Below are 8,909 nucleotides of genomic sequence, written 5' to 3'. Positions count from 1 at the left end.
TTAGAATTAATAAAAAAACACTTAAGAGTTGTGCAATGTATATATAGGCTATAAACCCGCAAATAATCTAACCTACGGAAGTACATCAACTAATAATGTTGTTTTCTTTTGTTTTCAGTTTCCTTTTTTGGTTAAAAAGGTACAAAGACCGATATTTCTCAGACGCACTCAAGCCACAGCTACGTGTTCTGCTTTTGGGTATCCTTGCCACCCGTTCAGGTTCCAGCCCAGAACAGCATGAGAAACGTCCGGAGGCGAGCGGCTCCGAGCCCCCAGAGAAAGTACCCCGAGCTGGCTCTTTGCAGGCTACGTATGAGGAGTTACTGGATGAAGATGTGGAACATGGTGCTGGCAGCAACAACAGCAGCCAAAACGCACCACAGATGAATCTCTACTTGTCAGAGCCACTTCTCCCACGAAGCGGACAGCCGCTTGCTTTTTGGCAAGACAATAAAAGCCGCTTCCCCGCACTCGCAGAAGCTGCACGAGCCTACCTCTGCACGCCATGCACAAGTGTAGATAGCGAGCGACTTTTCAGCACAGCAGCGAATGTTGTAGATGAAAAGAGGTACAGGCTGACTTCCAAAAATGCGGAGATGCTTATATTCATCAACAAGAACTTGCCGTTGATGCGTATGAAGTAGGCCTAAAGAATAGCCATGGCAGGTTGTAAAAAGATATGTAGGCCTACATGTTGAGGAATGTTTTATAGTATTTGGCTATAGCCTTTCTTTGTTTCCGTTTAAATATTGTCTACATTTGAAGTAGGCTTATGTTTAGAAAGGCCCTGTATTTTGTTCTGTCTATTGAAATGTATTTTTTTGTTCCTGCTATTGGAATTGATTTGTATTGCCTTATATAGGCTATAATGGTTTCTTATGATTTGAAAAATAGTGTTGAGCAAATGTTGCTTTTATCCCATAGGAAGGCTAAAATATGTGCTATACTGCACTTTAGCCGAGAATAGGCTATTATATTGATTTTAGTTTCTTCAAAATCTACATGCCCAAAGAGAATGGAATATGTTGGATATGTTGCCTTCCGATAAATAAACAGTTGTCAATTTATGCTTTCTCAGGTCTTAATTATATTTCTGCAATGCTGTGTTAAGAATAGTTATTTTTATTGCTCTAAATAGTAAATAAATATATAATGTACACAACAGAGTTTCCGTTAGAAAGCTCTCCCGGATCACCTGTAGCTCCGCCCGCGGTGACAGACCGGTGACACACACTTCAAGTTAGACCTAACACACTTAGCTATTTTATCTACCTCTGGAACAACCTAAACTAATTATAAATATATTTATTCTTCACTGTCGGGTCACTCATACTGGATCAGCGAGCTGCATGAGACGATACTGACAGGCTGTCAGGAGAGGAAAAGAGAGCGCTGTAAGAAATTAAAATCAATGTTGATATGGCGTAATTTAGATTAAATATTACGGTTTTAATTAAAGCTGTTTTATTCTAAAAAAAACGGAAGTTCACGCACACTCTTCACTTAAAACTTTTATTCTGAAAGTTCTTCATCTCCGGTTATGTGCATGTGGCTAATCTTACGTTTTTGAGAAAAGGGAATTTAAGGCGAAAATGACACGTGGTGTTGCACACTAAAACACACTGACTTTAACACTACATTTATTGACACCGAGATGTTATTATTGCTAAAAAGCTTTATTGAAAGACAATTCCGTTGTTTACATGACGCCACTTCCGGCTTCACGGTAACAATGATTACAGCCGTTAAAATGCATTAAATAAAAAGTCATGAATGAGAATACGAGGAGAAAAGGCATGTGGAGTTATACAATGAACACACAATGTCTAAATCCTCATATGTACGCGATATCAGGCACAGAAGAACGAGTGGAGGGAGGACCCCCTTTCATCAATGAGAGGAGGAATTGAATATTAGCTCGTTCCACGTAGAATCGGGTTGCGGTCGGATAATCCAGAAATCAACTCCTAACGTCTAACGGTATGTCCACACAGCAGCTTTTCAAAAACCTTGAAAATCTTGGAGCTGGGCGTGTCTGAAAGCTTGGGGATTTTTTGCGACCAACAACCAATCACATGAATCTCCCGCCCCCGACATACAAAGCAAAAAAACCCGGGGATTTAATGCGAGCAATATATATATATATAAACTCCCCAAACAGGCGAAAACCTACCAGTTTCACCCACTGTCTCTGCCACCTCCCTCCATGCCTGGTTCCTCCGGTTTGTATCCCGTTAATAGTTCTGGTCGTAAAGAACCGGGTGATTTGCTACCGTAATTTCTCGTTTGGAATATGAGGAAATGAACTGCGGTCTGGTTCTCCCTGCTTACACGCGGTTTGATTGGCTAGCGCTTCTACTGTCAGATTTGCATAAACGGGATTTGGTTGGCTGACGCTTCCAGCTCAGCTTCAAAAGTTGAACATTGCTCAACTTTTGAATCCTGAAAATCCTGGAAATCTTTGCTTCGCTCCCCCACAATGCAGTTCGGCGAAAAGCGAGGCAAAGTGACGTCATCCCCATTCAAAGTCAATGGGCAGAGAAGCGTTGGAAGATTTGTTTAAAGCTGCTGTGTGGACGTACCGTAACGGCCCCTACACACGGCGCCGTGCGTTGCCGCTTGGCGGTGGGCGTGTCTTGAGCTTGGGGAGTCAACGCGAGCAGCCCGACCAACAACCAACCACATGAATGTCCCGCCCCGGACATACAAAGCAAAGCATTCATGCTACATCCATGCTGGCTAAATATACTGTCTATGCTTGCTAGCTGTCCATTCAAACGAAATACACTGGATATAAACTCCCCAAACAAGCGAAAACCTATCAGTTTCCCCCACTGTCTTTGCCACCTCCCCCAATGCCTGGCTCCTCCGGTTTGTATCCCTGTATGTTCCCTACCGCCACGATCATTTTCTCCTCCTTTTGTTGACATATGGGAAATAACTGCGGTCTGGCTCTCCCAACATACACCCGGTTTGATTGGCTACTGCTTGTACTGTCAGATTTACATACGAGGGATTTGATTGGCTGACGCCTCCGTCGAGGCGGCAAAAGTAGAACATTGCTCTACTTTTGCAGCGAGCACCTCGAGAGAAGCTACGCTTTGCTCCCACAATGCAGTTCGGCGAATCGTGACGTCACCCCATTCAAAGTGAATGGGCAGAAGCGTTGAAGCGGCAACGCACGCCGCCGTGTGTAGGGGCCGTAACCCAAGCGGCAAACTCTGGGGAAGAGCCGGGATGCCAATATGGAAGTGCCACACACTGCAGTTCATCTAGTGGCCAGTAGGAGCAGTCTGCAGAAGGGAGCCATTTCCATAGGCCCCCATGTTAAAATGCCCAAATTTACAGCAGAAATAAACATGTTTACATTGTGGTTTAAAAAACAATATTCTCTGAATAGTGAGATCCCCCCTTCATGAATATGGATTGGGGGGGTGAATCTTTTCTCAACTAATCTGTTTAATTAATATTAAGCCTTAAAGTTATGCATATATTAGGGCGTGGTCACATTGAGTGACAGTGGCTGCTGCTGCTAGCTTCTTGTCTCTCTGCTAGCTGCTCCGTGAAGCTACAGGGACTCTGCCTGCTCAGCTCATCCAGGGAACACAACTTGAAGCCGGCCGTGGTTGTTTGTTCTTCATGCTTATATATCGGACTATTGTGACTCGCTCTGCGGTTAAAACAGACGGTGCATGAATGCGGTGTTGCGGTAAGTGAAATTCGAGTACTTTATTTATGTGTTAATGATTTGAATCAGCTACGTAATTAATGTTAAGGCTTGGGTTAGCGTGTAAGTGAGTGGTAGCTACATCGGTGCTAACGATGCTAATAGAAGCCTCCAAGTTAAAATCAGAGACTATATATATAAAGATTAAAACGAAATAGACAAGTGTTAAGCGTTAAGTGGGATAATACTGTACAACAAACGGCTTCTGTTTGAGGTTGATAAAATAAGGTCATCCTTGTAACTTAGAGATATTTTATTATGTAGGAGGAACTGTATGCATCGCTAAGGTTAATTTAAATTGGCGATGCTCAAGTATGTAGACAAGCTAATGTCGAAGTAGTGTATGTGAAATCAACCTCACAATAAGATGTGTGTATATTACAATTATTAATGTCATATTTCAAGATGATTACTTAGATATTACAATATGGTTGGTTGAGCTGGAGTTCATTATTGAGCTTACACGTTAACGTCACAGTCATCTGAAGAACGAACCCAAACCTTGTTGTTTTTATTAATTGCATTACCAAATGGGTATCAAATAAACAGTAAGCATTGGTAACACAACTTCCAAAGTTACAGTAAAATAAAAAGGACCCTGACTCGGACAATACACAATCCAACATGTTCAACAGAAGAGAATCAGTTATATTGTTTGTACACATGGTACTTTACATATATATATATATATATCTGTTTGTTTAAGGTGTCCAGGTGATGCAGACAGGCTGGACCAGAGAGTGAGAGACAGAACTGGACTCCTCACAGCAGTGAACTTCAGCTCAGGTACAAAGACTCTTTTTTTCATACTGTACAAAGAATCAAGAAAGATATTGGTTAAAATAAATGAAGTATTGACTTGAATACACTGATATACATTCCATTAAACAATACTAAATACTAGATCACCTACACATCAGTTAAGTTGAGGGTTTTTTCCATGCAACATTTAGATGTTAACAAGCACTATGATTTTGTCAGCTTTCTAATTTAATGTATTGAAGGCAAAGATATTTAACACATAGTGAGAACTGCTACTATTTATCTCTCAACGTTTTTACAGACAATAGTCTGTAAAAACGTGGTAAAAGTTATTCTTTCAGTGAGACAACAGAGCAAGCTTCTACAGTTGCACTACGTTTTGATAACAGTTCAATATTATTTTGATAATAACATATAATTCAATGTTGATGAACTTCATACTGTTCATTCATAATCTGATCGTCTTTGTAGCTCACTGTTGAAATAAAAAAAAAACATTACAATTACAAAATAATGATATCTACAGCCCCTAAACACACCGCTTTCATAAATAACACACTTGTTCTGCAATAATATGTTTTATGTTTCCTGTCATTTTTGTTAGGAAAGGACATGCCTGAAAGACACGACATTTTCTCCTTCTCTGAGGGTCAAGAAGAACATCCAAGAGGAACATTAAAAGCTGATGCTATGAGATTTTAAGACCAGTACAGGACCTTCACTAAGAAACTACTTGTATTGTAAAAACACAGTCAGCTGATCGAATGCACATATTTCCACATCTACACTCCATCAGCTGATTATTTCTATTTGCCTCACTTTATGAGCTTCACATTGCTTGTGCCTTGTACCGCAGAGTTTGCAACGTCACAAATAAATGGGGCCAATCTTCAGTCAGATGTGAATGTGTAATCTAACATTTTCAGTAAGAATAATGGACAAAAGGATGCAAATACAAATACAATTTATTGAAATGTGAACCAAAAGTTAATCAAATGTTTTAAATAAATCCGTCCACACTGAATATGAGAGGGGGAAATGAAAATAATAAATGCTTTAGACAATAAGAAATATAAAGTTGACTGTTGAGTTGCCCAGTTTTTTTAGATTGTCAATACTATTACTGTATAACTAATATCTCAGGTTAAGAGGCACCTTCAAATAAAGATTGGTCTTTAAATACATTTTGTCTTTTGAATTGTTTGTCTAAAGTCAAGGATCTAGAACTGGTACTTAGTTTTAATGATACAGTCTGGTTATTATGCTGTTTGGAGGAGGCCTCACAGGTAAGAGCACTAACTAGCTCCCATCACATGTACCTTAGCTTGACTTAAATGTATTAAACGTATAGTTAAGTGATATCAAAATATAAATAACTAATGTCATGCAAACATATTAATATTTGCTCGATTCCAGTGTTGAATTTAGCACAATTGCATAACGTTAAGGGATTTTAAGGTTCTGAAGTATTATGCTAAAAACTCAATAACTTAGATTATTATTTATAGTTTTGCTGAATAGTTTCATGTCCGCTTACCTTAGAAACGTAAAATGCAACGGCAGTGTGCAGATGGGGAGCATGTTAGCTTAGCTTGGTAGCTTCAGCTAGCTCTGGAACTTCCAGCTCGGTGGCAGGAAGTCCCGCCTCGGCTCCGCCGCTTTGCCCTTACGGCCCGTCCACACAGCAGCGTGTGTTGAAGCTTGCCTGTGGGCGTGTCTGAAACTCGACCAACAACGTTAAAGTTTAAATCTTCCGGACAAAATTTGAAAAGTGCCGGTCCAAGGTCTTCTTTGTTATTCATTGAGCTTTAAAAAAAATGATATGTCCCCTTTAACCTTTCTGATGGTCGCTTGTTAGCAGACCCTTCACGCCATGGCAGAGCGAACAGGTACAGGCAGGGCCCATAGTGATAGCCCTATAGTTTAAAAAAAAAAATGGTAAATGTATTTAGGAACCTGTCCATGTGATTTTAAGTGGGGGTGGACCTCAAATCCTCTAGGGGGGTCCAGGGGCATGCTCCCCCGGTAAGATTTTTTTTAAAATGTTGGAGTGAAATGCATCAATCTGGTGCACTTTGAGGGGAAAATAAAGAGACTAGATCTATGGAAACACCTATATGAAATCATGGCCATAACCAATAACATCCCATTTCCAATATGAAAAAAACACTGAAACTTGTTTATTTATTTATTTTTGGTTCATTTATAGTTGAGTGTGTCTGTGCTCCTGAGTCAGCCTCTCCTGTCTCCCCCCTCTCCCTCCTCTCCCCCTGCTCCTCTTTGAGGCAGAAGCAAAGACTATAGGTTTAGCTCTCAACAAGTTTTAAAAGTGTATCTTACCTTTTTTCACCTATTTAACTTTTTATTTATTTATTCATGCATATTTTACTCATCACTACCCCCTCAAATGGAAATATGTGTTTACATAAATGGTGACCAAACCGTTTGAGACCCACTGAGAACCTTTACCTCACCTGGGGCTTCATTTATAAAGGGATATACGCTCAAAAGATGGCGTACGCCAGTTTCTACGCAATGTTTGTGATTGATAAAATACTAACTTGACGGGAAAATGTGCGGTCCTCCACGCAAACTCTAACCCATGCGTACGCACTAAGCACAACAACGGGAGAGACGAGAAACTGCGACACCGTTGGCAGAAGGAAGAATGGAGAGAAATGTGTGGAAATAATACCATAAATAGAAAGTTACCTCTCATTTATCATATATGAAGAATTCATTTTCAAACATTGATTAAAGCCAATCTTAAAATGATTAATCAAACGCCTGTTTGAGACTCCTCAGTGCACACAAACACATAGCTTGGAGAAATAAATAAATACGGATATGTTATTTAAAACCACCTCGAATATGTTGTGTTAATGTTATGAAATGTTTCCTCATGAATGATGCGGTAAGCAGGAGGACAGAATTACGTCTAAACTGACGCCGTTTTGCATTTCTATAGGTTGTAGATACGAGCATGGTTTTTATATACTATCACGTTTAATCGTGTTTTATGCTGTTTGCCAAGACTTGATAAGTCGCTCGTAAAACACAGGAGGTATGGAAACTAAGAACACCATATGTGGTCAATTGTACAGCTAATATAACACAACACATTAGTTGTATTTCATCTAACTGGTGGATATAGGGTTGCTGGGGGGGGGGGGGGGTTGAGATGCACAGGCTGCAGTGGCAACACACTCTCACTCCCTAAGCGTCCAATATCGACGTTTGGTCAGTGTCCGTGGCGTGCAGTTGTGACGCTCCTAGGCTCCTTCAGCGTCATAAAGGGACGCAAATAGCTTTCAACTGATTGCAATGTATTCCCATCTGCGGCGGGATTTGACGCTCATGGAAGCACGGCATTCGTTTGTGTCGGCTGCCCTTAAAGGCAATGTGAGCGTCCATTCCCATTGGATAACGGAGAATTGTACACCCGGATGTAAGTATTCCCCTTACTGTCGATTGATTTTACAGTGATATCTGCACTACTCATTGACTAAAAAACACCAGATTATCCTTGTTAATTACACAACATTGATTGGTTTAAATTGTGTGCAATGCTTTTGTATTTTTCCCCTTCGATTCGGAGAAACAAATATTTTTTCTGAGTAAAGGATGGCAGAAGACACTACACTACCCAGAATCCCTCAACGGGGGCTCAACTGGTTAAGAAATCCAAATTGTACTGCAGACAAAAATCCCCTTTAATTGGGACACATTTCTTTTTGGGGTCCTTCATTCAATTCCCACAAACTTCCAAACAAAACAATTATTTGGAATTCTGACTGTAGCTGCAAAAAAAAGCAATCACTATACTCTGCTTTACACCTGAGGAATTCATTCAAATCCTCCATTTCCATTTGCTGATTAAGATATTACAAAATACCGCTCAATAATTTGCATATCTGCCCACCCCCATTTATTCATGTTTGATACATTTATTTTCGACCAGTAGAATGTGTCTGTAAGCTGCTGTCCGTCACATAGTTGCTGACGATAGAGAAGGGGGCGGACATCTGGACAAGAGAACAATGTTCAGACAGACTTCATGTCTGCAGGACTGCAGGCACACGTCTGTCATGAGAACTTATACAGATGTGTTCCGCTTTAAACTTTCTGAATTCAGTTCAGAAAAAGGAATAAGGTTTTGAAATGTTCAAACAGAAAACTGATATGCTACTCAGTAAACCGTGGCGAGTATTGACATTTAAAGGAAGAATACGTGTATTTGTGGCGCAGAGAATTACTAATAAAAAGGGAAGAATAAGTCACATTTCTTTTCATTGTGTTTTAATCTAAATCAGATGGACTTCTCCGTCTGTGGCTGCTGAATCATCTGCTGTCAGGGCCTCCTGTGTCTCCCCCACATTCCCTGGCTCCTCAATTGTCACAGCTTAGACACCAAATCACG

General features: G+C 40.4%; 1 long non-coding RNA gene across 1 annotated transcript; it reads left to right on the top strand.

Moving 5' to 3' along the window:
* The first annotated feature begins 3,575 nt into the window (after positions 1-3,575).
* LOC139433560 (uncharacterized) lies at positions 3,576-5,161 on the top strand. The gene is made up of 3 exons (XR_011643004.1): positions 3,576-3,701; positions 4,434-4,513; positions 5,094-5,161. It is a non-coding gene; the product is annotated as an uncharacterized lncRNA (long non-coding RNA).
* The last annotated feature ends 3,748 nt before the right edge of the window (positions 5,162-8,909 follow it).

This window comes from Pseudochaenichthys georgianus, unplaced genomic scaffold (genome assembly GCF_902827115.2).
Source record: "Pseudochaenichthys georgianus unplaced genomic scaffold, fPseGeo1.2 scaffold_631_arrow_ctg1, whole genome shotgun sequence".
In the NCBI taxonomy this organism is placed as follows: Eukaryota; Metazoa; Chordata; class Actinopteri; order Perciformes; family Channichthyidae; genus Pseudochaenichthys; species Pseudochaenichthys georgianus.
This window is presented reverse-complemented; position numbering and strand designations above follow the sequence as displayed.